Source organism: Thamnophis sirtalis, unplaced genomic scaffold (assembly GCF_051295495.1).
Source record: "Thamnophis sirtalis isolate CommonGarterSnake01/CBP01778 unplaced genomic scaffold, rThaSir2_p1.2 scaffold_2, whole genome shotgun sequence".
NCBI lineage: Eukaryota > Metazoa > Chordata > Lepidosauria > Squamata > Natricidae > Thamnophis > Thamnophis sirtalis.
In genome coordinates this window covers 97,110,328-97,129,851 of record NW_028261382.1, presented here as the reverse complement: position 1 = coordinate 97,129,851, position 19,524 = coordinate 97,110,328, and positions in this window count along the sequence as shown.

Below are 19,524 nucleotides of genomic sequence, written 5' to 3'. Positions count from 1 at the left end.
AACCTCTTTTATAGAAGAGGTTCCACAAATCTACAGTGCTGTTTAGAACCGGTTACAGTTCTCTCCCACCCCGCACGTCCGCACGTCATCAAGATGAAGAGCGAGAGGAGGAATTCTGGGAGTTGAAGTCCACAAGTCTTAAAGCTTTCAAATTTGAACACCCCTGGGTTGTTTTTTTCTCTAAAGGGTTAGGGCTGCAAGGATCTTGTAACTTGACAGCTTTAAGACTTGTGTGCTTCAAATGCCAGAATTCCTGAGCCAACATGACTGGAGGATGAATTCTGGGAGTTGAAGTCCACAAGTCTTAAAGCTTTCAAATTTGAACACCCCTCGGGATTTTTTTTTTCTAAAGGGTTAGGGCTGCAAGGGTCTTGTAACTTGACAGCTTTAAGACTTGCGTGCTTCAAATGCCAGAGTTTCTGAGCCAACATTTTGGTTGCTAAGCAAGAGCGTTGTTAAGTGAGTTCCACCACATTTTACAAGTTGGCCACGCCCACCCAGTCACACAGGTGGCAAGCCACTCCCACCCAGTCACATGACCGGCAAGCCACTCCCACAAAGCGGGCCACACCTACAGAAGAAGTTCTAATAAAATTTGAAACCCACCACTGTTTGACCTGTAACATGTGGAAGCATGCTCAGTTATTTTCCTGTGCTCGAGATACTGGATTAAAACCCAAAAGACTAACCAGAAAGGCATAAACACTCGGGAGAACGGTTGCAGGACCTGGGCATGTGCAAAAATCTCAAGAGGACATCTATTAATCATTCTCTCCCCCTTCCCGGTGTTTCCCTCAGCCTGGCTTAAGCTACACTGATTTGATTAACCCCATGTCAGCATTTGAGCTTTGTAGAAGCATCCAAGACTATCTAAGTAAGCCGCTAAATTGCACCGAAGAATTTCAAGGTGGGCTGTGGGCTTTCTCCCCCACGTAACAGCATCTCCCTCCTTCCTCCAGAAACTTCAAAACTTGCTTTCCGAGTTCTGTACTCTCGTCCTCCAAAGTTTCTGTGAATAGGAGGTTATGTTCTGTGCTTATAAACATTCCATATATACTTTACCTCTGATGGCGAATCTATGGCACGCACCACCGCCACCGCGCACGTGTGCGCGCCTCGCACTGGCCAGCTGATTTTGGGGTCTCTGCTGTGCACGTGGGAGATGTGCGTACATGCGTGGGGGGAAGGGGAGAGCACAGGGGTCCCCGTGGCCCATTTTTTGTTATTTTATCAATTTCATATATACATTCACAATTATATGATCTCATAACTGTTATTAATAATATGTATTTATAACAATTTTTTCCCTACAGTCGACAATATACTTGAAGATTGCTTTCTTAACATCCCATAGATCCATCTTATCTTACAACGGTTCTACTTCTTCTTCCCTCCCTCCCTCTTTCCTTCCCTCGTTTCTTCTCTCCTACTCCCCTTCCTTCCCTCCCTCCTTCCCCCTTCCCTCCTTCTCGCCTTCCTTTCCTCCTTCCTTCCTTCCCTCCTTTCTTCTCTCCTTCTCTCCTTCCTTCCCTCCTTCCCTCCCTCCTTCCCCCTTCCCTCCTTCTCTCCTGCATTCCCTCCTTCCTTCCTTCCTTCTCTCCTTCCTTCCCTCCTTCCTTCCCTCCCTCCTTTCCCCTTCCCTCCTTCTCTCCTTTCCTCCTTCCTTCCCTCCTTCCTTCCCTCCTTTCTTCTCTCCTTCTCTCCTTCCTTCCCTGCCCGTGGCCCATTTTTGATCCCAGGAGTCTGCGGAGAGGCCTGCTGGGCTGAAAATGGCCCATGGGGGAGGGGTCGTGCCCGCATGTGCAGGGAGTGGGGGAGCAGGGGGGGGTTGCACATCCATGCGCAGGGTGGGAGGGCACACAGGGAGGTCACACGTGCATTGCACACACATGCACAACCGTCACACGCACACATACGCTTTAAGCACACGAGGACAAACAGGTTAGCTTATACCTATTTACTACCAGGTGGGAACATCTTACGCCTGCCAGAGAAAGCAAGCATTTGTAGATGTCAACTTATCGGGAGAAAGAAATCTGTTCCATTCATTCTTTAAAAAAAAAAAAGAATAGCAAACTTTAAATCTGCAAGGCGGAAAGAAATGGTTCGGTGGAAAAAATCAGAAGACCAAATAGCCTCCTGTTTAATAATTCATGTTCCAGCGACCGAGAGCAATATATATATATGTGAATAATATTCCTTGTGTTAGCATCGCATACCCTTAAGCTAATTATAGCATGCTCATCAACAAAAACATCCTGTTTTAAGAAAAAGGAATCGAAGAAAGGAAGCTGTTTTGAGACCAGAATCTAGTATTTTATTTTCCCGAAGGCCAACCAGGTGTCTACTAGCCATAATACTCAAGGACACCATTGCCTCTAGAGCAAGTGTTTCTCAACCTTGGCGACTTTAAGTCCTGTGGACTTCAACTCCCAGAATCCCCCAGCCAGCACAGCTGTGCTGGCTGGGGGATTCTGGGAGTTGAAGTCCACAGGACTTAAAGTCGCCAAGGTTGAGAAACACTTGCTCTAAAGGCAGAATGCTACTTAGTAAATCTATGCACCAACCAACGAGCAAGAACTCTCACTGGAAAATGTCTTTTATCGCTGCATTTGTGTGACCTAAACACTTCCTCACCAGCAATCAACACCCAGTTGAGATAAGACTAATGCCAAGACTTACAACTGTAAGTGATCAAAATTTTAGGAATTGGCATCTATTTAGGACTGCTGCAGGATCCTGGGGTCGTGTGAGCACCGTTTGCAACTTTCCCAGCTGGCTTCCCACAAGCTAAGTCAACAAAGGAAGTTGGATTCGTTTAACAGATGTGTGATTCTCTTAACGACTGCAGCGATTGGCGTGGCAAAAAAAGGTTGTAAAATCACTTAACAACTGCTCTGCTTAGCAATGAGAATTCTGGTCTCAATTGCTATAAATTGGGGGCCTGTAGGAAGTTAGCCCCCACCCACCCTCCTAGAAAAATGAAATATCCCGGGAAATATTGAAAAAAGGCAGAATATTATGTTTCCCTGGATCAGAAATGGAGAAACATGTTTTTAGGCAGGAAGCAGGCTCACTCTAAATAGCCCCCATCTCTTTGTCAATGGGCCATTAAAAGGCCTGGTCCAGTCTATTCTACATAACAAAGACCTCCCCCCTTCAGCTCCAGGGTGATGGGGTTAAGGCCTGATAGTATGAGCCCTTGACCCATCTCACCACAGGGCACCTGGGAAGAAGCGAGGCTCAGCCAAACATGGACTCAAAGCACAGCCTAGAGAGTTGTCTCTGGGACTCTGACAACCAATCAGAATGCAAGCTCAAGATCAAAGGCCAGAGAGGGCATAAAACCAGGGACTGAGCCGAGGTGGCGCAGTGGTTAGGGTGCAGTACTGCAGGCCACTTCAGCTGACTGTTATCTGCAGTTCGGCGGTTCTAATCTCACCGGCTCAGGGTTGACTCAGCCTTCCATCCTTCCGAGGTGGGTAAAATGAGGACCCGGATTGTTGTTGGGGGCAATATGCTGACTCTGTAAACCGCTTAGAGAGGGCCGAAAGCCCTATGAAGCGGTATATAAGTCTAACTGCTATTGCTATTGCTATTATTGATGGAGATTTGGAAAGGTGAAGTGGAACAGAAAGCAGCAAAGGTGTCAGCTGGTGCCCACTCCGGTGTTAAGTTGTCTGTTTTCTCAGAGGCCGCCTCTTCCATCTGAAAGTCCGATCTTCACTGGCTGCTCCAACCCTTTCAACGAACTTTCGGACAAACAATAAAAATGCTAAATAATGGAGCAGACAGCGAGAACAAGCCATCTCCGAGGAGTATTTTTAAGTCTTACCTGGCAGTAGAAAGCGAGCGAGCCAGAGACACGATGAACTATTTGCAAAGAATTAAAAATAGATTGATTCAAAATAACTCTGACATGATGACTGATTTATGATGTATATATATACTCCGTACGGACACTGGATTGTTTTCTGAAAGAGACATTTTTCGGACTAGAATTTTACTCCTTTTCCGAACGGGCAGGAAATGTTTGCATTTCTTTGGAAAATGATTTACAAGAAGCAGCATGCTGTATGCTGTGAAATAAAATATCTCTTCTAGAAAGTCCCACTTTCTGTTGATCTGTTGCTAAGCATTATGCTATGTTGCTTCCACGGTCAGATTTCTCTTCAATTCCTCTGGCCTTTGCAGGATGTTCAAGTGTTCATTTGTTCAGGAAATCCATATATACAAATATTCTGTTGTCGGCAATAAAATACAGGGGTTTTTTCCCCCCTCCAATCTGCACCTCTTTTGTAGAAACATTAGTTTTTGTGTTGGCTGAAAAACGTGGAAAAACTCTTCGCAGCGAAACTGGAAGACAAATATTTTAAACAAAGGATGTAAAGTGAACCATCATTTATTCCAAGGTTTCAGAATATATATATATATCTATCTATCTATCTATCTATCTATCTATCTATCTATCTATCTATCTATCTATCTATCTATCTATATATATATATCTGTGTGTGTGTGTGTGTGTGTGTGTGTGTGTGTGTGTGTGTGTGTCTAGTATAGATCTGTTTCAAGCTATTTAGCTCTCATCAGCTAGCCATACCCTTACTGGGAATCGAACCTGGGCTGTATTACATATCAGGCAGTTATATTAGCCACTAAGCCACAGGCTCTCTTCCTCTATCAGCTAGGCCAGGGAAATAGGTATGTATTATGTGGCTAGCTTGAAATAGATCTATACTAGTCTCCCTTTATTTATTTAGCAGCACAAATGCAACACAAATGTAACAAAGGCAACATTAAAAATAATGCCTTTCTGTCTGGATGGTCTCTTGTGACGAGCCGATAGACAGAGAAAGGAAGCAGTCTGCTTCCTCCCATATTTGGGCATACCAGGGGTTGTGACACGACATACATACCTATTTCCCTGGCTCAGCTGATAAAGGAGGAGAACCTTGTGGCTTAGTGGTTAACACAACTGCTTAATATGTAATACAGCATAGGTTCTAATCCCAGTAAGGGTATGGCTAGCTGATGAGAGCTAAATAGCTTGAAATAGATCTATACTAGTCTCCCTTTATTTATTTATCAGCACAAATACAACATTACATACATACATACATACATACATACATACATACATACATACATATGAGTGAAGAGAATAGAATACCATTACTGATCATAAGCATAGTTGAGGTTTCATTTAGTGACTGCTTTGTTTAACATCTGAGTAGCCGGTCCCATTTGTGGTTACTAAATGAGTACTACCTGTATATCTGTGAAGCTACAGACTGACTCATGTAGTGAATTGGTGAACTGGAGCAGAAAGCAGCTGAAAGATCAGACGTCTGGTTCTCCCAACGTAGCATTTTGATTTGACTTGCAAATGAGGAAAGGCAATTGCTTGAGTTATCGAAAACGGCTTCAAGGCAGACATGTAGCCGAGCGAGGCCTCAAAATAACTCCAGGGGAGACTTTGTGCAAATTGGATTAAGTACTATGTTCATTAAGAAGCCAGCGCCGGGATACGGTGGCAAATTAAACTGTGAGGAAGATAGGTAGGAACAGAGTGGGAGTGGGCTAGGACCAGTGGTGGGATTCAAATAATTTAACAGCCGGTTCTCTGCCCTAATGACCAACTGGGTAGGCAGGGCTCGGTGTGACCATGTGGGCGTGGCCAACTCAACGTCACTCAGGTCGATGGGCGCTTTGCCTTAGCTGTGACAATGTGATTAGGGTTAACCGGAGAAGCAGTTTCTGTAAGCAGGGCAATAAAGATTAGGCTAGAAACAACACCAGAATGTTTCCCTCCTGCCTTCCTTACAGGATTAACCCTCTAAAGTGGGGGAAAAGCAAAAGGAGATTTCTTCCAACAACCGGTTCTCCAAACTGCTTAGAAAGTTAACAACTCGGTTCTCCCGAATAGGTGCGAAAAGGATGTTGGTTACCTAGAGGACATCCTGGTCTGCTGCAGGAACATGAGACACTTAACAAGTGCTGCGTAGCAACATAAAAATCCTTCTTGCAAATGGAAAGATGAAACTAGCAGATTTAAAATAAAAATAAAACCCAGTCAGAGTTTGCCTCATACGGTTGTGCCTATCCAGTCAACGTCCTGTTAAAATCCCCATTCCCTCCCGTTCAGCTGGTATTCGGGAGTGCAGAGAATAGATTGGGGGCGAGGCCAGCCAGAGGTGATATTTGCCGGTTTTCCGAACTACTCAAATTTCCACTACCGGTTCTCCCGAACTGGTCAGAACCTGCTGAATCCCACCTCTGGGTGATTCCCTAGGATTTCATCTACTCAGGGTTCAATTCTTTCGTGGTGCTTCCGAAACTCATTTTTGTTGAGAGGATGGGCAGCTTCGGGGTTTCTCGAGGTCAAGATCCCACCTGAATAAATTGCAAGTTGAACATTCCCCCCCACCCCACCGGCATATATTCCAATCTGTCGGAAGATTCTGTATCTTGCAGGCTATTTGTGTTCTATAAAACCTAGCATATTATTGCAGATGGGAGGCACTCGGCTTCTTTCTCTTTTTTTTTAACCTGGTTTGCCACAACATGGGTGGCCGAACCGATGGAGGCTTCTGGCGATCTAGATACGTTACATCCCTATGGTATTTCTCCTTCATTCCCGCCCTCTCTTTTTTCACTCCCCTCTGCCCACTCACCACCACGGAACAAGCATTCCTCCTGGAAAACTGCAGCTTGTCTTCCTTTGAATCGCCTGGTTTTTTTCTCCGCTTAGGAAAAGCTTGCAGGCTCAAACCCCTGGTCCGAAATGATGAAGAAGACACCTCACAACTTCCTCTTATTTTTACCAGGGGGGCTCCCCGGTTTTGTAGCTGGTCATTTGGGGAGCTTTATCCCTGGATAAAAGAAGATTTTATTTGGCAGCCGAAGAGCATTAAGCGGCGAAAGGAGAGGAACTGTTGAAATGGAACTCCCCTGGTTGATATATTTATCTTTCTCAAGATAGCGTGGCGAGTTTATAGATCGTTCTACTGATACTTGGGGCCAGTCCAGAGTTACAAAAACATAGCGAAACACACACACACAAACACACAAAAACCCCTCCATCAGCCTCCACTGCTAATATTTCTGTAAAGGTAACGGTTCCCCTCACATATCTGTGCTAGTCGTTCCCAACTCTAGGAGGCGGTGCGCATCTCTATTTCAAACCTGAAGAGCCAGCACTGTCCGAAGACGTCTCCGTGGTCATGTGGCCGGCATGACTCAATGCCGAAGGCGCATGGAACGCTGTTACCTTCCCACCAAAAGTGGCGCCTATTTTTCTACTTGCATTTTTACATGCTTTCGAACTGCTAGGTTGGCAGAAGCTGGGACCAGTAACGGGAGCTCCCCCCATTAAGCGGCGCTAGGGATTCATACCGCCGAACTGCCGACCTTTCTGATCAACAAGCTCAGCATCTTAACCACTGAGCCGCCGCGTCCCCTAATTTCTGTACCAGGAGTATGAATTGTTGGGGAGAATTAATCTTTCTGCACCTCACTTTCTTTCTGACTTTAGGTTCTTCTGTTCAGTGACATTCTCTGGCAGGAATGTCATTTATTTTTTCTCCTTTGCATTCATCCAGTTCCTTCCCCCACCTCTCTCCCTCCCTTCCCCTCCCCAACAAAGAGAGAGAGAGAGAGACGCACACACACACACACCCTGTGAAATTGCTGGAGATGCTTTCGGCATTTATGGTAATGTTTGACATTGTCTCTTTCTTCTCCCCCTCCGAGGCCACTGACTTCTTCATTCAGGGTTTTATTTGGAAGCCCGTAAGAGGCATCTAAGGACATACCTCGATTTGCTGATGGAGTTCTTGGCTCGGGGCCCGTCTGCCTCTTTGCCTTCCCTCCTGCCTTTCAAAGAGATCCCCACTTTTATTGTTCCCTGGGCCACAGTGTCTCTGGGGGGTGGGGGGGTTTAGATGGTTCTCCCTTATCACACCCCAGCAACGGCTTCCTTGGGCTTCACTTCCAAACTAGGAGGATTGGACAGAATTCGGCTGTGTTTTCCTCTGTCCCCAGGCTGAGTATAAATCTTGATACGCCAGGATGTGCGCTCTCTCTCTCTCCCTCCCTCCTCTCTCTCTTTCTCTCTCCCTCCTTCCTCTCTTTTCTCTCCCTCTTACTCCCTCCCTCCCCATCTCCCTCTCTCTTTCTCCCTCCCTATCTCTCCTCTTCTCTCTTCTCCCTCCCTCCCTCCCCTTTTCTCTCCTCCCTCTCCTCTCCCCTCCCTCCCCCTCTTCTCTCTTCTCTCTCCTCTCTTCCCTCCTCCCACTCCCTCCTCTCTTATCTTTCCCTCTTACTCCCTTCCTCCCCCTCTCCCTCTCTCTTTCTCCCTCCCTCCCTCTCAGTTTCTCCCTCCCTCCGTCTCTCCTTCTCTCTCCTCTCCTCTCTCTCCCTCCCTCCCCTCTCTCTCCTTCTCTCTCCTCTCTCCCACTCTCTCCTCTCGTCTCTCTCCCTCTTTCTCCCTCCCTCCACCTCTCCTCTCTCTCTCTGTCCTCCCTCCCCCTCTCCCTCTCTCTTTCTGTCCTCCCTCTCATTTTCTCCCTCCCTCCTTCCGTCTCTCCTCTCCCTCCCTCCCCCCTTCTCTCTTCTCTCTCTCTCTCCTCTCTCCCTCCCACTCTTGCCTCTCGTCTCTCTCCCTCTTTCTCCCTCGCTAACCCTCTCCTCTCTCTCTCCTCCCTCCCTCATCTCTCTCTTTCTCTCTCCTTCCCTCCTCACTTCTCTCCCTCTTCCTCCCTCCCCCTCTCCCTCTCTCCTTCTCCCTCCCTCCCTCTCATTTTCTCCCTCCTTCCATTTCTCCTCTCCCTCCCCCTCTTCTCTCTCTCTCTCTCTCCACTCTCCCTCCCTCCCACTCTCTCCTCTCATCTCTCTCCCTCTTTCTCTCTCCCTCCCGCTCTCCTCTCTCTCTCTCTCCTCCCTCCCTCTCGCTCTCCTCTCTTCTCCTTCCCCATTGCACCAGGGTCTCTGAGTCAGATCAAAGCCTCTGACACTTTCCTCTTTCACTGGGTGATCTCACACATTGGCAGTGCATTCCCCCATCACCACCACCGCAAAAATGTGACCTCAACAAAAGAACGTATAGAGTAATAGGGATGGGAGAGGCCTTCCAGCCAACCAACAAAGAACAGGGAATCAAATCATTCTCCAAAGCACCAGAGGGCAGGACAAGAAACAATGGAGGGAAACTAATCAAGAGAGAGAAGCAACTTAGAACTAGGGAGAAGCTTCCTAACAGTGAGGACAATTAACCAGTGGAACAGAAGTGGCCTTCAGAAATTGTGGGTACTCCATTACTGGAGGTTTTTAAGAAAAGACTGGACAGACACCTGTCTGAAATGGTCTAGGGCCTCCTATTCGAGCAGTGGGGCTGGACTAGAAGGAAATACTTAGAAGGAACTCCTGAGGTCCTCCAGTCCACCCCCAACCCCAACCAAGTAGGAGACCCTACACAATTCCAGGTAAACGGTTGTCCAGTTTCTGGGGAGGCATTATCCTGTCCTGCGTGACTCACCTGTTTGTTCGCCAAGCTGGCTGCTGGGTCAGACCTGCGGAAGGTGGCTGCACCTCTTTAGCTGGGCAGAGAGAGGCCTCGTTTGTTTGTTAACTTGCTTTGCAGCAAAGCTGCGGGTTGTTTCCCCACAACTAAACCACAAATGGCCGGGGTCAGTGCAAGGGATTAAGCCGGAGACAATGATTTATAACCAGAGTTGGCTGGGGCCTCTCAGTATGTTAAACCCAAATCAAAGTAAGCCCAAATCAAATTAAGAGAGCTAGTTTGGCTTCGTGGTGAAAGGCACCAAGCTAGAAATTGGGAGACTGTGAATTGTAGAATGTTGGTCACCGGGCTATAAAAAAAAAGAGGTTGAGGTTTTAGAAAAAGTGCGGAGAAGAGCAACCAGGATGATTAGGGGACTGGAGGCTAAAACATATGAAGAACGGTTGCAGGAACTGGGCAAGTCTCATCTGATGAAAAGAAGGACCAGGGGAGACATGGTAGCAGTCTTCCAATATCCCAGGGGCTGCCCCAAAGAAGAGCCGAGGTGGCGCAGTGGTTAAATGCAGCACTGCAGGCCACTTCAGCTGACTGCAGTTCTGCAGTTCGGCTGTTCAGATCTCACTGGCTCAGGGTTGACTCAGCCTTCCATCCTTCCAAGGTGGGTAAAATGAGGACCCGGATTGTTGTTGGGGGCAAAATGCTGACTCTGTAAACCACTTAGAGAGGGCATTTTCTGAGGATGTGACTCTGATGCCTCCAAAGTGATTCTCCATTATTTCTGATTTTTCCCCCTCCACCCCCCCCCCTAAGCGGAACTGACTTCCCAGATCAATCCCCTTATCGTCTTTTGCAAAGAAAATGCTCTCGCCCTTCTTAACCTCATTTCTGCTCATTTTCATGTAGAGGAGGAGAATGGCCCTGGCAGCTGACGCCGTGACTCGCCAGAATTCCAGGCAGACAGTAGAAGCCGGGAAATTAAATGACCCATCTGGCAACATTTGCAGATTTCCCCCATCCCAGAGAAAGTGAACCCTTCCCCACCGAATGCTTTCCCTGGTCGCAATGTGCAATATTTATGGCAGCTAAGACGCCGCTCATCAGTTCTGAGTCGGCAAGTAAGGCATCCTCAAAATGACCGAATGGCAGATAGTCGATACCCAGGACTATGTCAAACCACTCAGCTGCGCAAAGCGAAGCATAACCGTCTTGAGAAAACGGCATTGTTTTTCGCTGCCTCCATTTGAGGTTCAAAGCAAGCTGCAATGCTCACCATTCCCTCTGCCAGGCCTTTCTGGCTAATTTTCTAAGGCAATCACTTAATTGTCGGGCCCAAACTGCCCTGCCAATAACGGAGCATCATGACGGAGTGTCTTTGCACTCAATAAGGCCAGGTTGTGAAGATATCACGATGCGTTTTCCGCATGCACAATCATTTTATTCCCTCCTAAAGGTAAAAGTTCCTCTCGCACATATGCGCCAGTCGTTCCTGACTCTAGGGGGCGGTGCTCATCTCTGTTTCAAAGCCGAAGAGCCAGCGCTGTCCGAAGACGTCTCTGTGGTCATGTGGCCGGCATAACTAAACGCCAAAGGCGCACGGAACGCTGTTGCCTTCCCACCAAAGGTGGTTCCTATTTTTCTACTTGAATTTTTTTACATGATTTCGAGCTGCTAGGTTGGCAGAAGCTGGGGCACGTAGCGGGAGCTCACTCCGTTACGCAGTGCTAGGGATTCGAACCGCCGACCTTTCTGATCAACAAGCTCAGCGTCTTAGCCACTGAGCCCCAGCATCCCTTTCCCCCCACCCTCCTAGCACTGAGGAAATGGCTCATTTCTTCCAGGCCCTTCACTCACTGCAGTTCTTGGGGTTGCATAGACAATGTTTAGCAATGCATCACCTCCCTATCCTGTCGTGGTTGCAAATGTGAAGCTCTATTTTTATTTGACAAAAAAAGAAGAAGGGTAGAACTTCAGTTCAACAAGCTACAATTCAGTAAAATCAATAAAGTTCTCTGAAGGCTCCTGCTGATGTGTGTCTCTTTAATGCTCTGTGTGACAACTGAGGGTGTAATATGACGATTCCAGTTGACCTACTGCTCGAGTTTCCGCATGAAGACCCATCACCAGGACAAAGATATTTCTAAGTTGCAGGGGAGCAAGAATTTCGTCCTCATCAGAGTATCTGGTCTGTGGTTGTGAGCTTTTTGCCACAAAAGAGAACTGTCTTAAGGAGGGTTGGGCTTCTGGCTTCAGACCAGATCAACGGCACAAGGATTCCAGTTGACTCCAAGAGTGCTGGAGTCATTCCAGAAGAATCTATGGGAATGGCATGTGTGGGTGTCAGAAGAATGGGGGGAAAGAGCTAGAAGAACAAGCCAGAGGCTAAAACTTTCAAGGAGCCCCAGGCAGATGGCAAATTATTTCTCGCAGGAAATGAAAGCTTTGTTCAATATTGTATACAAAAAAAAAAACGCATTTCCCTCTATGGACTTCCCAAAGGATGTGAGTAATGATCTCAGTTGCTCATGTTTTTGAGCATGACTTACAGGAGAGCCCTCGTGCCAGTGTGGTTCCGGCCAGAGATGGGTTTCTACCAGTACGGTTTGGTTCGGCCGTATAGGTAATAACTCCGGCGGACACGTCACCATACCGGTTCTATCCTCGGTGGCGCCATCTTTTTCTGTTCTGCACATGGGCAGAACAATCTTCATTGGAAAAAAATGTATTTTCCCCTTTTTTAATGGTGTGCGCATGGCAGTCCCAGAGATGGGCCATTTTTCGCAAAAACAGACATGTTTTTGCCTTCCCCCAGCCTCCAGAAGCACTCTGCAGGCTTCAGCATGGATAGGGGAAGGGAAAAATGCCCCCGTTTTTGCAAAAAACAGCCCGTTTTCCACCCCTTTTTTGCAGAATGGGGGCATTTTTCCCTTCCCCCAGCCTCCAGAAGCACACTGCAGGATTCAGCAGGGCTGGGGGGAGGGGGAAATGCCCCCATTTTTGCGACAAATGGTCCATCTCTGGGATCGGCATGCACACACCATTAAAAAAAGGGAAGAAATTACATTTTTTCAAATTTTTGCCGTTTTCCACCCATTTTTTGCAAAAACGGGGGCATTTTTCCTTTCCCCCAGCCCTGCTGAAACCTGCAGAGTGTTCCTGGGGGCCGGAGAGGACAAAACCCTCTTACTGGGTAGTTTGCAGGCGCCCCCTTAGCTCCCGCGAGGCTGGAGCCCCCCCAAACTTTTCCCCACTGTTTTGGTGGGCATGGCTTGGTGAGGGGGTCATGTGACTGAGTGTGCGTGAGTGACATCGAGTTGGCCACGCCCACTCAGTCACATCCCCCCCATCTAGCCACACCCACCAAACCGGTAGTAAAAAAAATTTGAAACCCACCTCTGGTTCTGGCCGTGCATTCAGGGGAGGCATAGACTCCCTCCCAACACAGCCTAGGGAAGGATGGAGAAGGTGGATGGGGGTGTTGGTGGCCGAAGTGGCGCAGTGGTTAGGGTGCAGTACTGCAGGCCACTTCAGCTGAACTGCTATCTGCAGTTCGGCGGTTCAAATCTCACCGACTCAGGGTTGACTCAGCCTTCCATCCTTCCGAGGTGGGTGAAATGAGGACCCAGACTGTGGGGGCGATATGCTGACTCTGTAAACCGCTTAGAGAGGGCTGAAAGCCCCATGAAGCGGTATATAAGTCTAACTGCTATTGCTATTGCTAAGTCTGCGTCCCATCAGTGAGATAATTGTCTTACTCATGGAACTCGTGATGTGTACGTCAACTCATTCTCTTGATCTTCTTTCTAGACTCATCTCTCGTGTTGTGAATTGTTCATACAAAACCACAACTCCCGCCCTGCTTCAGGGTGGCCAATGTTGTGGCTTTTGCTTCGCTGAGGATCATCTGTCTACTTAAACAGCCCCAAGCAAGCCAGGGAATGTTGAACCTCCATAAAAATCAATCGGAGCTTCGGGTGCGTCCTTACGACCAGGTGCATCTAGATCTTTTCGACCATATCTCAACAGACACTTCCTTGCCTCTTCCTTCCTTCCCTCCTCTTCCTCTCCTCTCCTCCTCTCTTCCTCGGCACTTGTAGGAAGAACATTGTCCATCCCATTCAATGGCTTCGCTTTGCAGTAGGGATGGAGCGCATCCTGTAATTGTACTCTACAAAGCCTTCTATTAAGTTTTGGGGTGGTTTACCGATGGAATAACTATCCTGTCTTGCTAATCTGTCTCTAGCGAATGGGTTTCTTGTCATTAAATTGGGATTGCTAGAAAAACCAGCTTAGGAACTCCTAAATGGAAAAGAGTTTTTTTCTTTTTAAAAAATATTTTTTATTCTCTTACAAACGATGATAGATATACGTAGATTCACATAGTTCTTCTTCTTTACAATTGTCATTCTTCTCCATTTGTTATTCCATTTAAAAGGTTATAATATACAGTTTGGGTTGCTTTGTTTACCATCCCATCCACCTGTTATACCATCACCTTCTTTTCCCTTTCTTTTCTCCCTCTCTCCCTTCTCTACTTTCTTCTTTCCTCCTCTCCTTCCCCTTCCTTCTTCCCTTACCTCTCCCCTACTCCTCTCTTCCTCTTCCCCTTCCTACCTTCCCTCCTTCCCTTTCTCTCCCTTCCACGACCTCTCCTTACCTCTTTCTTTCTTCCCTCCTCTTCCTCTCCTCCTCTCTTCCTTTCTTTTCCTGTTGTTGTCAGCTCTCAATTTATGTTTTCTTGGGATGGTATTTTAAATGAAAAGGAGTTTTGTAGAAGCACCTGGATCCAAACAAGCTTTCTGCTCAAAGATGGATGAAGAAGATGCGGTCCTTCAGATGTTGCTGTACTGCAATTCCCATCATCCTTTCCTCACCAAGTCACGATGGGAGTTGTTCCCTATCCCTGGAGGACTATAAATTAGCCCACTTGGGTTCTAGCCAGCATCTTTGGAACTGAACTGAAGTGGAAAAACAATTTCAGCTATGAAAAACGACTTCGATTCACCTTTCATGATTGCATCGGTTTATTATTATTATTACAGCAAAGTTGCGCCCTGATCCTGTTTCTGATACACCACAATAGAAGGGCAACATTGTGATGCTGCTGGTTTGTTGTTGTTATTTGACGATTAAAATCATTATCTGGCAAAGAGTTGGGATGCTATAATTATACACCAATATCAAATCACCGCTGTCAGCTGCCGCATGGTATATAAAAAAGAGAATAAGGCATTTGTGCTCGCCCGGATGATCACTAAGAGAATTAGATTGCTCTTAGATCTTGGATTCTTGTCAAGAACTCCCGTTCAATGTTTCTGAAAGCGAAAAGAGAATGAATAAATAAATGGAATTCGTTCAGAGAAACTTCCCAATAGGACAGACTGTCTTGGAGGGTGATCTTAGGGTCTCCTGTTTATGAAGTAGAAGCCGAACATCCCTCAATCGGTCTAATTTGAGTGGAGGGCCCTTATCCGAGCTCTTGCGGATGTCGATTTGTTCCCCACCCTCTGACGAAACTGGTACAAGATTTTAACTCCGAAGACATTGTGTAAAGTAAGGCCACCCTTGGAATACAGCATCCAGTTTTGGTCTCCACAATGTAGAAAAGATGTGGAGACTCTAGAAAGAGTGCAGAGAAGAGCAACCAAGAGGATTAGGGGACTGGAGGCTAAAACATATGAAGAACGGTTGCAGCAGAGATGGGTTCCTACCAGTTCGCACCTATTCGGTAGAACCATTTCGTCAAATCTACCGAACCGGTTAGAAGAGGTTCCACCAGTGGACCCGGAAAGCAGGCCACACCTACAGAAGAGGTTCCAAAAATTTTTGAAACCCACCACTGGGTTGCAGGAACTGGGTGTGTCTAGTTTAATGAAAAGAAGGACCAGGGGAGACATGATAGCAGTGTTCCAATATCTCAGGAGCTGCCACAAAGAAGTGGGAGTCAAACTATTCTCCAAAGCACCTGAGGGTAAAACAAGAAGCAATGGATGGAAATTAATCAAAGAGAGAAGCATCCTAGAACTAAGAAGAAATTTCCTGACCATTAAAACAATTAATCAGTGGAACAATTTGCCTCCAGAAGTTGTGAATGCTCCAACATTGGAAGTTTTTAAGAAGAGATTGGATAACCATTAGTTATTAGTTAAGTAGTGTAGGGTTTCCTGCCTAAGCAGGGGGTTGGACTAGAAGACCTCCAAGGTCCCTTCCAACTCTGCTATTCTAAGTTAAGTTGGAAGCAGCTTCTTCGCATAAATAGATCCAGACTGTAGTAAAAAACCTGGACTCAATTATCTCCACAGCGAATATCCAAGATGATTCGGTTAAGCCTCCATTCTAGATAAGGGAGAACATCTTTTCCATGGTAATTGACAGTAATTCTTCATCTTGTTCTGATTTGAAGGATGGCTGCATCGTCATCCTTCAGAAAATGTGGCCATCCGTTCCATGGGAACACTTTATCCGATCATTCTCAATCACGTATCATTTCAAATACTGGGCGTTGTGCTGTCAAAGGGCAATTTTGCAAGCTACGAAAAGAGAAACGGCTGCATCCCATCATAGCAAAGTTCCTCTTGGATCACCAGGAGATCCAGAGATTTCCAGATGTCCGTAAATGCTTCTGTCCATGGTTTGATCTGGAAGGATCTGAGAATGTAGTGGCAGACTTCATCCCTGAATGTCCATCCCTTTCAAAAAGGCAACACCTGGGAGTGTTTGTTTCTAATGATCTAAGTGCCAGAACCCACCGTAAGTGTTGCGGGCATGCGAGCACAAGCGAACCGGTAGTAAACTGGTAGTAAACTGGTTAACAACCCACCATTGATCTGTTCTGACTGAGGCTTCCCAAGAGCATGAAGCCAACTCCTGGTCCCAAGAAAACCCCCTTTTATTAATGGACTGTGAATTTTGCTCTTTCACATCCAGCAAAGTCTTTCAAGGGTGGATTTACAGTCACAGACCTTATCTGGCTTGGAGAGCTGCCAGGCCGAGTTTTGCAAGGAGCCTCGGAGAGTCATGAACCAATGAAGCGAACTAATTGTCTCCTGCAAACTCCACTCCCCTTTCAATCCTCTTTTATTCCCTCTGGGAGGGGCCATTCACCATCCACCTGTGGCCTTCCTCCCAAGTCAACCCCTGTCCTTTAGCTGTTCCCTTTGTCTGGCAACTCTGTGCATGCGCACACTGGGAACAGGCTCCAGCTGTTCTTCTGCTTCACTGATGTCTGACTCCTAAGGCAGTTGATAACTGGTCTTTGGCCCTGGCCCTCTCTCTGCCTCCGATGCAGAGCCCTCTTCAGAGCCTTCCCCAGACTCCAGGACAGGCCCACGTTCCTCCCCAACCCTCCTCACTGTCTGAATCTGCTGCCAGCTCCGTTGGCCGCTGGGGGGGACACAAAACAATCAAAGCTAGAGATGTGAAAGCAGACAAAAAATCCCCCTGGCTTAAAAATTGAGACTAGGCATTCCCTAATTCCTTTTGTGACAGGCCAAACCTATCTGGAAGTACCAACCCACCAGAAGAGCAGGACAAGCCATCCAGAATCCCCAACAGTCTCTGCTGAAGCATGGCCAGCAATGCAAGCTCCACTCGGCTGCTGAAGAATTAAAAAATCTCCCTGACGCTGCAGTGAAAGCTGCTTCCTTGTAATTTAAAACAGGTATTTCTTGTCTTGATGTTTGACAGCTCGGATTGATTTTGCACCCGTCTTCTTCATGACAGCTCTTCAAACACCTGAAGACGCGTATTCTCTCTCTCTCTCTCCACAGCCTGCTTCAAGCTGAACATACCTCTAACTGCTCTGGGCAATTTTTTTCTTTCAAGTTCTTTGACTTCTGTGTTGCTACCCACTTGGCATGCTGAGTTGGTCCATCTTCTTGTGAAGGGAAGCATCTCAAACCAGATGCAGTGACGGGACCAATGTAGAATAGAGACAGTGGTGGTTGCTCTTCATCTAGCCCTTCATGGTATTGGATCTGGGTACTTGAGAGACCACCTGCTGCCAATTACCTCCCACAGACCCATTAGATCTCACAGGGTTGGCCTCCTCCGGGTGCCATCTACCAGCCAATGCCACCTGGCTATTACCCGGGGGAGGGCCTTCTCTGTGGCAACTCTGGCCCTCTGGAACGAACTCCCCGCAGGGATTCGGACCCTCACCTCTCTCCAGGCCTTCCGAAAAGCCGTCAAAACCTGGCATTGCCGGCAGGCCTGGAGGTGATGAGTTCCCTCCCCACTCGACTTGTATGGTTGTGCGACTGTTGCTTACTTTTATTATTTGTATTTCGTTTTTTATGTTCCCCTTTTCCCCCTTTTGAATTGTTCACCGCCCTGAGTCCTCCCGGAGAAGGGCGGCATACAAATAATAAAATTCTATTCTATTCTATCTCGACCAGCTGTTGTGGTCCACCAGAGGCCGGCAGAGCTGGCAGCAGAGTCGGATAGTGAGGAGATTGGGGAGGGACATGGGCCAGTCCTGGAGTCTGGGGAAGGCTCTGAGGAGGGCTCTGTGTCGGAGGCAGAGAGGGGGCCAGAGCTGTATGCCAGTTTTCAGCTGCCTTCAGAGTCAGACATCATTGAGGCAGAAGAACATCTGGAGCCTGTTCCCAGTGTGCGCATGCGCAGAGTTGCCAGACGAAGGGAACAGCTAAAGAACAGGGGTCAACTTGGGAGTAAGGCCACAGGTGGATGGTGAACGGCCCCTCCCAGAGGAAATAAAAGAGGAGCGAAAGGGGAGTGGAGTTTGCAGGAGACCATTAGTTCACTTCATGGATTCGTGACTCTCTGAGACTCCTTGCCAAGTTCTGCAGATCTCGGCCTGGCAGCTCTCCAAGCCAGATAAGGTCTGTGACTGTAAATCCTCCCTTAAAAGACTTTGTTGGATGTGAATGAGCAAAACTCACAGTCAATTAATAAAAGGGTTTTTTGTCAGGACAAGGAGTTTGTTTCATGCTCTTGGGAAGCCTCGGTCAGAACACCAGTAGGGGTATCAAACTTGTGTCATTACAGCAGCATCACATGACATATTGGGACTTTAGGGAAAAATGCTTTAATAAGCAAAAAAAAAGAAGGTTCTAACAATTGCGTGGCTCATAACTGGGCCACGCAATCCTCGGAAGCTTTTTTTTATTATTATTACCGCTTTGCAGAAGCAAGAACAATCGTCCCTACTGGTTCAGCCGAACTGGGATGAACCGGGAGGATTTCAGCCCTGACGCTCAGGCTCCCGACTGTTTCAGCTCCCATTGGCTGGCCTTGTTACTAAGCCCTATTCCAGTTCATGAATACATCTACACTGACAAGCTGGTCTTAAAATGAGGCCCTCCCTTTGGGAGAGGCAAGTTTAATCGACGGAGATACTCAGTCATCCAAGTCACGGCTGTCCCAAAGGTGCTTTTTCCAAAGGCAACTGGAGTTTTGTTTTTCCTTGAAGAACATTTCGCTTCTCATCCGGGAAGCTTCCTCAGTTCTCCAGTTCAGTCTGTTTCATTGGTTTGCTTCCAAGTCCCGTTCAACGTGGTGGTCATGTCCTTTCCAGCCTCACATTGACAATGGACCACCTTACGGCGGGGGCTTTCTCTCCCCGGTGGCATCCGTGACCCGTCAAAACCGCGGTCCACTAAAGCGCGCCCGATTAAAGCGCGTACCTGACGTCATCAGCAGCGCGACGAAAAAAATTAAAAATAAATTAAATTAAAATTAAAATTAAATTAAAGCAAGCCGATTCACATAAAGGTAAGGGTTAGGTTTAGGGTTAGGGTTAGGGTTAGGGTTAGGGTTAGGTTAAGGGTTAGGGTTAGGTTTAGGTTTAGGGTTACGTTAAGCGTTAGGGTTAGGTTTAGGGTTAGGTTAAGGGTTAGGGTTAGGGTTAGGTTAAGGGTTAGGGTTAGGGTTAGGGTTAGGGTTAGGGTTAGGTTTAGGGTTAGGTTAAGAGTTAGGTTAAGGTTTAGGGTTAGGTTTAGGGTTAGGTTAAGGGTTAGCGTTAGGTTTAGGGTTAGGTTAAG